The following is a 16,013-nucleotide window of genomic DNA, read 5'->3' on the forward strand; positions in this document are numbered from 1 at the left end:
CAGATCTCCAAGGCCTACCGACGGGACATTACACAATAGAAAGAAAACAATTACAAAGATGAGCACAGAAAAAGAGACCATCCATGATAAAAAGCAGATTGAGAAGAAAAAAAAGACTTCTAGAAATTAAATACTCTATATTTGAAATCAGTTTTCTATCTGTTTTCTCATTTGTCTGGTTCATTTCTCTTTATGGTGTGTATTTTGAGATATAGCCAATGTTCTTTAAATCAAAAGCAAAGACATTCTAAACCATTACTGTTGAGTTATAGGATGCAATAAGAAAGGATTTTTTGGTTGTGGTGGGTTTTTTTTGTTTGCTTGTTTTTTAAGAAATAAAGAGGCAGCTATCAATTCTCAAGTATATTTGATACAGCAAAGGGATCATGAGATTTAGTGCTTAGAGATGGAGTTTGGAGTAATGAGGGCCATGATTGGGTAATGAGGGCCTTCCAGAACAAACAGCTGAAGGGAGGAACAAAGGAGCAATGGGGAACTCAGTTCAAGAACAGATCAAAGACCTTTTCCTCAGCTCACAGATTAGAGGTAGTCACCAATTTAGTAATATCAAATTATAAACTATTATAGAAATACACTCCACACTATCTGTAGAAAGTTATATATGATTTCCCATTATTCAGCCTGAGCTCAGTCATGTACAGCAATTCCTTTTGTTGTATTGTCTCCTTGAAATCCTAAGTGAAAATTCCCTTCAGATGTGATTATATGCTGATACCCAAATCGCAAAGGACCCTTATGTTACCAATCTGTTATTTAAGACTCCAGTGGGTAGAGGCAACCACAATTAGTGAGCAATTTACAATCTTTCCTCACCTTCTATTTGTGGAAAGTGGAATTCTAAGAATGTCCCCAGTGACCCTCATCCTTATATAATTTTCTCCCCTATATGCAGAACCTATGAATATGATATCACTCCAGTAATCATGTTATCATATGTAACAAAGGGATGTTGCGAGTGTAATTAGGGTTACTGATTTGTTAGCCTTATGATAAAGAGATTATCTGGGTGGGCCAAATGATCCCTTTAAAAACAAAGAAATTTTTCCAGAGAGATTCAAAACACAAAAAGGATTTGATACAGGTGATTCTCCATTGCTGAGATGAAAGGAACCCTGTGGAAGGTCTAAGTTCCAAGAACTGAGAAAGACCTCCTACTGACAGCAAGCAAGAAAATAGGGACCACAGTCCTACAGCCACAAGGAACTGAATTCAACCAACAAAGTTTCAAAGTGGGTTCTTCTCTAAGGCCTCTATATAAGAATCCGGTTTCACCAACATCTTAATTGTGTCCCTTGCAGAGAACTCATCTACAAAAGTGTGTGCTGCTAAATGTTCATTTTAAGCTACTAAGTTTGTGGTAACTTATTACATAGCAATAAAAATTGAATATACTTTCTTTAAACTTAAGTTTAAATTTGAATTTAGATTTGTTTAAATCTCTCTAAAATTCAGATTTGATCATATCGTGTCCTTGCTTAAGGATTCACAGGCACCCCTGTTGAGGCAAAGTGAATTCTCCTACCCATAACATGCCATACCAGACCCTGTATAACTTGGCTCCTACCGACCTCTCCATTTTCATCTATAGCGAACTGTTCCCAAGAAATAAGGCGCCACCCACCCTGGGCTATTTGCCTGTTCTGAAACATAATTGTGGAGGTACAACAGACTGGCTCTCTCAATACCTCTTCCAATTTGTATATTTTCAGAGCCTAGAAAGCTTAAAACTGAGGTCCCCCACCCTCAACCCGGTGAGCCAGGCTTTCGTATAATCCTCTTGTTGAGTGCAGGCAGAGCCTATAACTTGTTTGTAACCAACAAAATATTTCAAAGGTGGTGGGATATCACTCCCATGAGTACCTTATAAGACTCTGTCTAGCAGACTGGGAAGAGATTCTCCAGTGCTTAAATTACAGCATATTAAAGTTGGAGTTTTTAGGTAACTATTTTTTTTTTTTTTTTGCTCTAGTAATTCAGCTTAGACGGAAAAAAATGTCTTATTTATCTCCACGGCAGTAGACTCTAGCATAGCTAACTCTTGTTGAATAAAACTGTACAATACTATGAATGCCAAATAGCAGTTATACTTGACAGTGATCAGTGAAGCATCACATGTTCTGTTGACTCTGGATTAGCAGGTGCCTGGTTCTCTTCCTAAAGGCTAGCCCAGCCATGGGAATCATTTAATTTTGAAGTCCTCACAGGGAAAGTTTTTTTTTTTTTAAAGGAAATATTTACTTCCATGCTCTATAGAACTATCCTATGAACCTACTCTTTCTAGCTCTCTGAAAATACCCCTAAGCCTGCTTAGATAATAATTATCTTTCTGGATCAGAAACTTCTCTGACTCATTTCCCTTGGCTATTCTTATACTTGACCATCTTGATAGGCATTAGAATGCTTTCCAAAATCAATTTTTTAATTTTTAAAAAGTGAAAATAAAATCAGCCAATTTTGTTTTAATCAAATCATAAGATTCAAAGAAAGATTGGTAATGTGAACTTTTCAGTAATAAAAATCTAATTTGCCATTCCCTTAAAATTAAAACACTATAAGTATGCCTTTTTTAATTGGGAAAAACACCTCTGAAAAAGGTTCAAGTAGGTCCCAAATTAGATAAAATAAAATATTAATTAAGGTTGGTGGTGGCAGGAAGAATTTTAATGCGTAACTTTCAAGGCTTCTGGAGCTAATATGAAAAGCTTCGATAAATGTAAATCTTACTCAGCATTTTAATGGCACATATTTTTCTATGTAAGTAGATTGTAAACCACTAAGACACAGAGTGTGATACATTTGTATTTTTTCACATTAATATTTGTGTCTTGAAAAAAAGAGATTTGTCTAAGAGTCTCAATTCCAAGATCCTAATCTAACTACTATTACAGATATAAGAGGATTTTGATAAATTGGACTTTATAAAATAAAAGCTATGCATCAAAACATACTACCAAGAAAGTGAAAAGACAACTGACATAGTAGGAGAAATATTTGCACACATATATCAGACATGGGGTCTTTATCTAGAATTCATAAAGAACTTTTATGACTCAGTAATAAAAAGACCTCCTCTGATTTAAAAATGAGCAAAGTATCTGATTAGACATTACTCCAAAAGATATACAAAAGGCCATGAGCACATGAAAAGATGCTTAAAATCATTAGCCATTAGAAAAATGCTCAACAGGAAAATAGTTTCGCAGTTTTCAAAAAGTTAGATATAAAATTACCATACCATGTTGCAATTCCTTTCAAGTATATGACCATGAGAAATAAAGTCAAGATAAAAAGTAGTACATGAATATTCATTGCAGCATTATTCATGATAACTAAAAAATGGAAACAACCCAAATATCCAGCAACTGATAAATGGATAAATAGAATATTGTATAACCATGCAGTGGAATGTCATTCCACCATAAAAAAGTTAGGATGTACAAATAATGCAAGAACACAGATACACCTTGCAACATTATACAAAAGGAAAGAGGCCAGTTTTTAATATATGTATTATTTCAATTATTGCTTTTAATTGTCCAGAATAGACAAATTTATAGAGGAAGAAAATAGGGTAGTTGTTGCCCACTGCTGGTGGCCTTGGGGGAAAGTTGGGAGTGACTACTAATGGATATGTGGTTTTTTTGGGGGGGCTAATAAAATAGTTTAAAAGTTGACTATGGTGATGGTTACACAACTCTGTGAAAATATTAAAAACCATTGCACACTTTAAAAGGTGAATTGTATAGTATGTAAGTTATATTTCAGTATAGCTATTTAAAATGCATGTTAAAATTTGTACTAAAAATTGAAAATAAAGTAATATTCAAACTAGTGCTGGTGGGGTGAATGGAGGAAAGAAATAAGAAAAAGATAAAGTTACAATCGTTTCAGGAAAAAAAGGTCAGAAGGGTTGAAGAAAGAAACACAGAAAAGCACACCAAACAATTATAAAAATAAATATAATAATGACCACTAATATCTTATCCAAATCACTAAAAGTGGATTGAACTCTCAAGTTAAAATAAAGAGACTGTCAAGCTCAAAGTTTTATGCTTGTTGCCAACATAAAACATAAAACACAGAAAGACTGAAAGCAAACATTTGGAAAATATATGTCTAGCCTATACCAGTCCTACAAAAGCTACTAGAACTGCATAAACACAACTACATTAAAATCAGGCAAAATTGATATAAGAAAATACACATATTGCTAGAGATTAAAGAAATCATTGCATATTAATAAAAGTTTACCTTCCAAAAATGTATAACAATTCTAAATTGTATGCATGTAAAAACCTAGCTTCAAAAAGTACTAAGCAAACTATGAACAAACTACAAAGAAAAATTAACAAGTCCACTGCGATAGTGAAAAATTTTTTAGAAACTTCATTCAATAACAAATAGGTTAAGCAGTAAAATATAGTAAAATTAACTTTAAAAAATTAGCAAACTTAATTCAAGGCATACATGTAGACCACTGCATTTAATAATTGGACAAACCACATAGTTTTCACATCATACATAGAACATTAGGAAAACTTCATGTGCCATAAACCAATTCTCAGAAACATTCCAAAAATTATAAACACAAAGATTATTTTCTGACCTCAACGTAATTAAGTTAGAAATCAACAAGAAAAACACAACTTCAACACTACCTACTTTGAAAAAATAAAATAATATTTCTCAATCATTTCTGAGTCTAAAAATAACTAATATGAACATTAGAAAATACAAAATCAAAGCAAAAAAAAAAATACTGCATGTAAAGGCTTGGAGGATGAGATTTGAAGGAAAATTTATATCCTTAAATACTTACATTGGAAATGAGAAATTCTAGAAATTAATGAACTAAATATCTAACTTTAAAAATTAGAGAAAGGAGATAGAATGAACTCAAATAGAGTAGAAGAAGGAAAGAAAAACAAGGGCCAAAATTCATAAAGAAGAAGACAAAGATTTAAAGGCAGTCACAACATAGTCATAAACTGATTTAACTATCATAAAAGATAAATAAAATATTAAAATAAGCAATATTAAAAATAAAGTAAACAGAACTATGGATTTATCCAATTAAATATAAGAAAATATTATTAACAATTTTATGAAACTAAAGCTGAAAGCTTAAATAAAATAGACAAATGCAAAAAAATATTATAAAAATGTCTCCTGAAAAATTAGACCCACCTGAAAATTCCTGTATTTATATTAAAATAATTGAATCAGTAATTTAATTTCTCCCACAAATAAAACATTATGTTACAGGTAATTCTATCATACATCGGTGAAAAAATATTCTTCAATTTATACACTTTTCAATAAATGAAAAAGAGGAAGCACTCTGTATTATTCAAAGAGGCTGATAACATCTTGATTTTGAAAACAGAAAAGGCCTGTGTAAAAAGAAAATTTGTGGGTCAATCTAAGCAAACTGAGCAAACCAAATCCAACAATCCATATATATCATGAACTAGTTGAGTTTGTATTAAAACATGAAAGTTGGTTCAGCATTAGAAAGTCTTTTAATCACCAAATTGAGATTAAAGGATTGTCCCAACTGTACCAATCAATATTTTAAAGTAACTGCTAAAAGTCACTACATTTTTATGACTATTTTTTGCAAAGCTTTAAAAAACTTATAAAAGTAAGCAGCATATTGTTTATGGGTATATCTATATGTGGTAAAACTATTTTTAGAAAAAAATAATAGTCCTCAACCCAAAAATTAGGACTGAGGTTAGCTTAAAAGTGAGAGATTGAGAAATGATATACAGCAGACTTCAGATGTGTTGTTACCGTTTTATATTTTTTAAGTTTCATGGTAGCTACACAAATGTTTTTTTTATGATTATTCTTTATGCTCTTTTTTAAAACTATTTTTTATTAATTAATTCATTTTGTTACAGATGTTTCTCCTTTTTCTCCCCTGGACACCCCCCTCCTGACCCCCCCCCACACACACACACACAAGCATTGCTGTCTATGTCCATCAGTTACACACACATCAATATAAATTCTTTGGTTTATCTCATTTCTCCCCCCTCCTCTGAGGTTTGTCAGTCTGAACTGTACTTTCTATTCTCTGGGTCTATTTTGTTCATCAGCTCATTTTGTTCATTATATTCCACAAATAAGTGAGATCATGTGGTACTTGTCTTTCTCTGACTGGCTTATTTCACTTAGCATAATGCTCTCTAGGTCCCTCCATGTTGTCTCAAAGAATATGAGATCTTTCTTCCTTACAGCTGCATAGTATTCCATTGTGTATATGTACCACAACTTTTTTATCCACTCATCTATTGATTGACACTTGGGCTGTGTCCAGATCTTAGCAATTGTAAATAATGCTGCTATGAACATAGGGGTACATATATTCTTTCTGACTGGTGTTTCAGGCTTCTTAGGATATATTCTTAGTAAATCTTTATACTCTTTTGTTGGTAAGAACTTTCTACAAAGAATAAATAAACATAAGTAGTAAAAAACAACAAAAGAAAAACAGAGGTTGATAATGACTAATATATAAGATCCCTTACAGATATAAAAATCTTCAAATCTTTTGTAAGCTATAAACCAAACATTAAAGGAATTTATTTTTGCTAGAGTGAGGCCCATACACTGGGTTTAAGGCTAGCTCATGCCTACTTACTATCTGAAAGCCCATCCATGGATCTCCCTGACTAGACAGAATAAAATTAATCATGAAATTGGAATCCATGGCAAAGATGCAGTAGGGAGACCATTCTGTTTTTTAGCTCTTCAGGGCCCCCAAGATACCAGGTGTCTAAGCTTTTAATTATAGACTTAAGAATACTTACTAATAACTGAGCACCTACTTTGTGCCAGCTATTTTACATATATTACTTCTAACCTTGCTAGTGATCCGGAAAGGTATGTATCTTATTTCCCTTCCTACAGACATAGAAACCAAAGTTCATCCATGAGAAATTACAGATTCAGAACTTTAACCCAAATCCAATTGAATTCAAAACCTGTGAGCTTCCTACTACAAAAACTGTTCCCATAGTAAACATGGAAATTTTTGACAACGTTGAATAATTAACATCTTTATTACAGACAACTAGCAATAAATAAAAAGAGAGTGAGTCTAGGTTAATGCCGTGTTTTTTAGAAGTCACACTGCTTGCTTTTACCTTTAATCAAATCTAGATTAGATTTTAAATTGGCTTTCAAAAAGACTGACCTAAGCAGGTATTCACCCCTTCCCAGATTTATTTCCTTTCACTCTCTTGACCCAACTTAGACCTGGTATCATATTAATCAGCTTCAGAGTATTTACCAAACACATTTTAAATTCACAGACCTCATAGCCTTTCTTGTGACCACCTGGTAGGAAAGAACCCAATAACACTCACAGCTACTAAGATGAAAGCAAGAGGCAATTGGCTGTCCACCCTCTGGTTGCCAACCCTCTTCCCTTAAGGTACTTCTCTCTTTTTTGAGTAAACTTCCATTTAGTGGCAGAGCAAACTAAAATAAGTTTGTATAAAATACCTTCAAAATTTTTCAAGGCAAACCTAAAATTTAGCAGAACTTAGTACAGCATCCTTTCCATTTTAAATACCACTGCATCAGTATGATTGGCTGTGAAGAACCAAGAGTCCAGGAAATAGAAATGAATTGCCTTCACCCAACACAGACAATAACACCGCATAATTTAAAGGAAATGTCAGAGGTTAATTGGTGTCAGTGATTTGCTACATCTCCCAATAGTCAGCCACAGAAAGGGCTGTCAGTATTGCTAAGTGCTAAAAATCTTTCCAATTGATAGGCAGCTTGAAAGGTCAAGTGTATGCAAAAGCTGTATGTAATCATTTTAGCATTTATTTCCACATGTCACCATATAATAAATATCACTTGTTATGCACTCTTAATGTAATGAGGCTATATAGGATCAGAAAAATATGTCTGTTTTAAAATTCATATGAAACTAAAACTTTCTATATAACAACTGTCAATCAGGAAAAATAACTTCTTTTCTATTGCAAACATGTTAAGTAGTACATTTTAAAAATGTTTAGACCATGTTGAGTTATTCAAAGATTTTAACAGTTTTTTTTTATATTCAATAAAAAAAAAAAAGTGTATTTGAGTGTTCAAGCCATTAATGGTAATGATGGGTCTTATTAGTAATCAGCATTTTACAGCTATTCGAAGGATAAATTTAGCTAAACTCAGCATGTCAAATTAGAGCAAAGAATTTGATACATTTTCTTCCTTTTTTCAGATTATAATGACTTCTCTCTGTTTTTTATTTTGCACAAGGGGTGATTGCAGAAAATTGGAAATGTTCATGGGTGCTATCCTTCCCTTTAAAAAGAGTGTCCATGGGTTCAAATAAGCACCCAGCTTTAATAAGTGGAAACATTTTATTATTTTATTTCACATAAAGTAATTCTATACCTCAAAGACTCTCAAAAGACTAATACAAAATGAATATGCATATCCAACATTTTTTATTATTGTTCACTGACTCGGATAGTAGTTATAATAATCATACATATTTCTTGTACCAGTATTAGCACACACCTAGTCAAGTCTTATTTCACATACTATGCACTGCATAGATGTTAGCTCAAGTCTTAACCTGAAAACTAGGAAGGCTTGGTACACAGGTGGATTACTTCATAGGTGATGCCCAGAGCAGGAATAAAAAACAAGGAGGGCATGATTGTTAATTTTATCTGTCAACCTAACTGAGCCAGGAGATGCCAAAATATTAAGGCAAATGATATTCTTGGTGTTTCTTTGAGGGCGATTACATTTGAAATTAACATTTAAAGCAGCAGATTGAGTAAAGCTGATTGCCTTCCTCAGTACAGACTGGCGTCATCCAATCAGTTGAAGACCTGAATAAAACAAAAATGCTGACCTTCTCCAAGTAAGAGAGAATTATTCCTCCTTGACTTGCTTTAGTACTTGGACTCAAATGGAAACATTAACTTTTCCTGTGTTCAGACCCTGTTTATGTACCCTGAAGAACCACATGAGCCTTATAATAAATTTATACACACACACACACACACACACACACACACACACACACACGGTTGATTCTGCTTCTCTGAAGAACCTAATACAGAGAATAAAAGAGAGAAGGGAGACAGGCCTACGTAAAGACGTTATTACGTTGTACAACAATGTGGATAACAGGCACTCAGTCAGTTGGGAGATACAGGATTTGTCTCAGAACTGTGCTCCAATAGTTCTCAGTTGCAGACTGAGTGTCAGGTGTACTCACATAGTCATCCCAAAACCTGAGTCAGAGAAGCTCCAGGGCAGAAAACAAAAGTCCAGCATATACACCTTGGTCAGCTGCTGTCAGCAGTTTGCCGAATCCCGTGTAGCACTATCAGGGATGAGGCAGAAAGCATACAGGGTAGTGCACAAGAGGAGTCCACTGTCATCTCTATCTTGAATTATTCTGATTAATTAAGCACTTAAATTAGCCTAATTTCAGCCTTCAAAGTGGTGGCCAGTCACAACATTTACAAAGAACTTAACATATAAGGGTTAATGGAACCTATAAAAATTAATTTTCTCTGCCCCTACAATAATCAACCAAAAATGTAAACTTTAAATTGGATATTAATTTTGTAATAAAATCTATAAAGTATCTAGGAACTAATATGGATCTATTTGATCTCTATGGAGAAAATATTAAAACTCTAGGAAAGTATACAGAAGATGATCTGAATTAATGGAAAGACATCCCATGCTCTTGAAAAGTATGACTCAAATTTACCTATACATTTAAAAAAATCCTAAGCAACATTAAATATTTTGAGGAACTTAATAAACTTCTTATCAAAACTATTTGAAACAATAAAAGTACATGAATGGTCCTTTTTAAAAAAAAAGCAATATAGTGTTGTTGCAGTATCTGATGGATAGAACAGTGGAATAAAATATCAGTTACAGACAGACAATACATATGAAAAATAATACAGATAAAACTACCAATAATAGTAAAGAAAGAATTTTTTAATAGATGATGTTAGGATAACCTTCTCACTACTTTGGGAAAATGAAACTGAATGACTGCATAAAGGTTTAAAAGTGGACTCCAGTAGAAATAAAGGTCTAAATGTGGAACTAATGATGTATCTGTAAAATTGTCACTTGTTATGCGAGTGAGTCTTTGTGACCTATGTAAGATAAAGGACCTCTTAAATATTCAAATATACAATCACAGAGGCAAAATACAATGATTAATTTGATTGTATCAAAATTCAAGATTTCTATGGATGAATCTTGAGGACATTAAGCTAAATGAAATAAGACAGTAACAAAAGACAAATACTGTATGATTATGCTTATATGAAGACCACATTCAGAGAGTGAGAAAGTAGAATGGTTTTTCCAGGAGCTGGGTGGAGGGGAAAATTGACAACTGTTGTTTAATGAGCAAAGAGTTTCAGTTTTGCAAGATGAAAAGAGTTCTGAAAATTGGTTGTACAACAAATGGTTAAGATGGTAAGTATTATACATATTATACCATAACTTTTTAAACATAAAGTTTCTGTTCAGTTAACAAAAAGATGAAGAGTTTTTGGTTATGATAATGACATGTTAATGAATGAGAGAAACATTTGTGATATCAAAAGCTTATGGGAGGTAAATATCAAAACTGCATGAGGAGTTTCTAGTCCAGCACGTCAGGAGTTTTGGAGATGCCGCTCCTTCCTAACAAGTCAAAAGCTAAACACACTGAAAAACCCACAACTCTTCCTACAACCGTAAGAAAAGTGAGGTCACAGGGCCAACCACCACCACAATTGAAGAAATGATGGGAGAATACACAGAATCACAACTTACCGGAGTAAAAACCAGGAGCAGCCATCTCCGTGGAAACTGGCACAGGGCAGGGAAACCTGTGCTTGAGTTGCCAGATTGCTGGAGGCACAGAGTGGACCAATCTGAGAGACAAAAACTTGAGGGAGACCCCATCATCAGGGAGCCCTCACTTTTGAGAGTATTACTCTAGGAGATTTATCAGGTTCTCACAGTAAGTACTAGCAAAAAATCCCTTGTATTTCTGGTAGGAAGAGTTGAAAAGGAACCATTTTGAAATATCTGTTCTTCTTAACAAAGTCTGCACTCAGGACAAACTACGTAATCAGAGCCCAACCTGCTGGAGTTTCATCGGCGCCTAAGTGACCTGGGAAAGGGACATAACCAACCCCAACTGGGTATAGGTTTCACAAGGAGGAAGGGAGATAGCCTTCCAGCCGACTGCCACCGTCCTGAGCCACCTAAGTAGGGAGGAGGAACTATGACACATGTATGAAGTTCCCAGTGTAGAGGTACAGGCTCACTACGGGACTAACATGTAATCACGGGATCATACTTCCTTTCTCCCTAAACGTCACCGCCACATTACTAAAGGCCTATTTATAGCAGCTCTTTTTACAAGTATACCATGTCTGGCTATCCAGGAAAAATTATAAGACTGCTAAAAGGCAAGGAACAGAGTTTAAAGAGTCAGAGAACGCATCAAGACCAGACACAGACATGGCAGGGTTGTCGGAATTATCAGAATGGGAGTTTAAAAATAACAGTTATGATTAACTGTTACAAATGCTAAAGGCTCAAATGGATAAAGTAGAGAGATACAAACAGAGATGGGTGATGTAAGCAGAGAGATGAAAAGTCTAAGAAAGGACCAGAAAGAAATGCTAGAGATACAAAACAACAACACTGTAGCAGAAATGAAGAATGACTCTGATGGGCTGAATAGTAGAGTGGACACGCTGAGGAGAGAATCTCTGCACTTGAGGATAGTTTGTTAGAAACATCCAAAATTAAAAAGTAGAGAGGGGGAAACAAGTGAAAAAAGTTCAAAACAGCATATCAGAAAAAACACAAAGTGTAACATATGTGTAATTGGAATACCAGAAGAAAAAAGAGAGAAGGGAACAGAAGAACTATTTGTAACAATAATGACCGAGAATGTCCCCCAAATTAATGTTGACATTAAACCACAAATTCATGTAGTTCAAAAATAAAAATGACCCCCAAAAAAGAAAGAAAAAGGAAAGAAACCTATATCTAAGCTTTATAATTTTTCAAGCTTCAGAAAACAAAAGATAAATAAAAATTATAAAAAATAATTAGGGGAAAAAACCTTACCAACAGAGGAGCAGATATAGGAATTTCATTTGACGTCTCAGAAATTATGTAGCAAGAAGAGAGTGGACTGAAACATGTAAAGTGTTGCAAGAATAAAAACACATCTAGAATTCTGTACACAGTGAAATTCTTCAAAAGTGAAGAATAAAGACTTTTGCAGCAAACTAAAATTGTAGGAATTGGTTGCCAGTCAACCTGCCTTGCAAGAAATGTTAAAAGAAGTACTTTAGAGAAAAGAAAAACAAGATAGATCAGAAACTCTGATCTACGTAAAGAAAAGAAGAGCTTGCCTTGACCAGTTTAGCTCTGGGGTTGAAGCATCAGCCCTAGGGCTGAAGGGATGCAGGTTCAATTCCCAGTCAAGGGACATACCTAGACCTGGGTTGCAGGTTCGATTCCTGGCCCAGGTCAGAATTCATGTGGGAGGCAACCAATCAATGTGTCTCTCTCACATCGATGTTTCTCTCTTTCTCTCTCTCTCTCTTCTTTGCCCTCCCTCCCTCCCTTCTACTCTATCTAAAAATCAGTGGAAAAGATATCCTTGGGTAAGGATTAACAACAACAACAAAAGAGAAAAAAAGAAAGAGCATTAGAGAAGGAATAAGTAAAGGTAAAATAAAAACTTTTACTTTTATTGTTCTTAATTAATCTAACATATGGTGGTTTGGTCAAAATAATAACAATTATGTATGCTCATGTATGAATATATATTCATATATATAACTATACATATGATATAGTATATATATCACTCATATGTATGGTTATTTATAAGTAAAATGAATGACGGTAATGATACAAGGGACAGGAGAGAGGAATTAGTACCTATTCTGTTTTTATAAGGTACTTGCTCTATCCATATAGCAATATAGTGTTATATGAAATTATACTTGGATTAATTATAAATGTATATTGCAAACTCTAGGGAAACCACTATAAAAGAATTTTTTAAAAATAAGTAAAATTTATATGCTAAGAAAGAAAAGTAAATGGAATCATATAAAATGCTCGTTTAAAAGCATAAACAGCAGAAAAAGTATAGAAGACAAAAACAGAGGTAGTCCAGTAGAGATCACATTTGGTCATTGTCCTGGAACAGATGATGCATGAGAAGTGCACAGAGTAATAATAACAATATGCATCCAATTTCCTGCTGTCCCTAAGTTGTTCCCACTGTGTGTATGGGTATGTCTGTGTTCATCAACATCACCTCCTCATTTGAGAGTCGGCATCTCTTTCTGCATTAAATCAGAACTCTCTCAGCCCATTAAGAGCCTTTCTTGCAGTAGTCTGGACATCATTTCTGATATGCTTACTTGAAATTATTATTGTTCTTACTACCTGATATCACCTCATAAAATTTTTTTAAATTGCTTTCTCTACAGATTGCTATTTGCCCATTCCATCTCCAAAACATTTTTTTCTAAAAATATTACTTCCTCTATAGTATTTCTCTATCAGTATTCATTTACTTATTTTTTTCATTTAACAGTATTAACTGAGTGCCTATTCTGAAGCATCCATTCTGCATACCGAGAAAAGAGTGAGCATCACTCAGTCTCTCTGCTTCCAAGGAGTTTATTTCTTACATGAAGAGCAGAGAAGTAAAGGCGATTTTAATCATGTGCTAAGGGCTACTAAAGGATGCATACAAAGAAATAAAAACTTGGGGGGGGGGGGAACACTTGATTCCATCTGAGAACGTCAGGGTAGATTTCACAGAGGAGCTAGCACTTGACGAGCTGCCTGGAGACCGGTGGAAATTAGGCACAGCAGAGCGGAGGACGTCACGCACATCGGGGCACGCTGTGCTGTGTCACAGACCCCAGGCGGGCAAGCCTGTGGCTCACTGAAGAAAATGAAACAGCCTCAGTGCAGCCGGAGTCCATGAGAAAACATCACAGTCGAACACGTAGAGCAGGAATGTTCATTTCTCCAAACACTTCCTGAGTAGCGTCTATGGACCAGTCATTTCAGTTAAATGTTTAAGCTGATTGGAGTCACTCATGCATTGACAAGTATGTCTTTGGAAACTATTCCTTTCCCTGCACTTTGATTAGTCCCCAAGAATACCATGGAGAAAAAGCCAAAATCACTGCCCTTGTCAAATTTACATTCTAATGAAGGAGATGGGCAACAAGCAAGTCAATGCATAAATACATTTATTAAAATGTTCATTGTTTCCATAAAGGAAATAAGGCACAGTAGCAGAGATGAAATGGGTTAGGAGCCTTTGAGAGACGATGTCTAGAGAAGGCCTCTCTCGGGAAATAGCATTTCAGCCACGTCCTAACTGGTGAGGAGCACTCAGTGATGTAAATATCCAGGGAAGAGCGACATAGGCAGCGGAAAAGACTGTGTCATGCTAAAGAGCCAGGTGTCTTCCTGGAACCAAAGGATGGGCAGGGTGACTGGAGCATAGGACACGAGAGAGAGGCATGAAATGAGAAGGACCAAAGAAGTGGAGTCGTCATTCAGGACCTTGTGAAGCAGTTTGGAATGTATTCTAAGGGCCAAGAGGAGCATCCAGAGGATTTAAAAAAATTATTCATTCGAATATTTGTCAAGCAGCTAGGGAGATACAAAGGTGATTAAAGCATAGTCCAAGAGGTGAGGCAAATGCACAGGTAAGTAGAAAGCAGAAGATGAGGGTCACTGAATCACAGCAGTCAAAAGAAAGTGCTTTAGAAGATCACAAGTGAGCCTACCCAAAGGGTTTCGAGCAAAGAAGTTGCATGATCTGGTTTCTCCTTAATAAGATCACTTTCCCTGAGTAATTGTTGAATGCATATGGCTAGTGGTCAAAAAGTATTTGTTGAATGAGTGAATGGATGAATGAAAACGTGATCTGTTCCTCACTCTATACACTGAAACTGTCCACTGTCACAGTTTTTACGGAAGCTATAAGAAGAGGATGTACTCCAAAAGAACAAGGATGAAAGCCAGGACAGAATAAGACGCGAGGGCCAGGAACACTGAAAGGGACTCCAGGGCACTCTCTGGCCAGCAGAAGGAGATTTGCCCTTTAAGACAAGAGGACAGCAGGGTTCAGAAGGGAGCTGTCGAAGAAAGAAATGCTACTGATAATTAGGCTCGGCCACATCAGATTTGTTGAGCATTTAAAAAATATAAGAGTGATACAGAATAGTGAAACATAGTCACATGAAAAATGCAAGCATTAGCATTAACTCTAAGGAAAAAAAGAAAAGAAAACAGAATATCAGAGTAAACCAGTGGGCTCAACAACAAACTAAGCCAGGCATAATTTAAACACTGGCTACTATTCAAATATATATATTTGCTTCTGGGAGCAAGACTAGGAGTGGGAAGAGACAAGGTACGGGCCCGGCATCTCTCATGAGAGTGTGACATTTTGGAAAGCATGTCCATCTATTACTTTCTCATGTCAATTCTCTGGCTTTGCTGTCTTGCTCCTTTCCTTATCTCGTGCCACCACACTAGTTCCAGGCCTGTCCCCTTGGCTCCCATGTCTCTTTGCCAGGCCCAGTTCTAGAAGAGATGCTATAGAAAACCTGATCAAGATATTTACCTGTTTATTCAATGTTGGGTCTCTAGCTAATTAAACTGGTTCTAAATTCACTTCACTTCTTCACAGGGTGTCTCATGTCTGTGGAATGTCTTGATTATTTATATATCTTATAGACCCATGAGTATTGCTCTCTATTCATTTTTCTCCCCTAAAGACTTAAAGTACTGTGTAAGAATATTGAAGTACCTTTACAGAATTTCTCCCTTTAACTGATCTGAAAGAATTTTTTATTTAAATTTCTTTTTCGGTAATAGTTTACCTTATTATTTTGTGTTGGTTTCAGGTGTAC

The 16,013-nt window shown here is 35.1% G+C and overlaps 1 pseudogene; it reads left to right on the forward strand.

Moving 5' to 3' along the window:
* The first annotated feature begins 488 nt into the window (after window positions 1-488).
* Window positions 489-16,013, forward strand: part of LOC118622398 — a 30,773-nt pseudogene continuing 15,248 nt past the window's right edge.

This window comes from Molossus molossus, unplaced genomic scaffold, assembly GCF_014108415.1.
Source record: "Molossus molossus isolate mMolMol1 unplaced genomic scaffold, mMolMol1.p scaffold_m16_p_9, whole genome shotgun sequence".
NCBI lineage: Eukaryota > Metazoa > Chordata > Mammalia > Chiroptera > Molossidae > Molossus > Molossus molossus.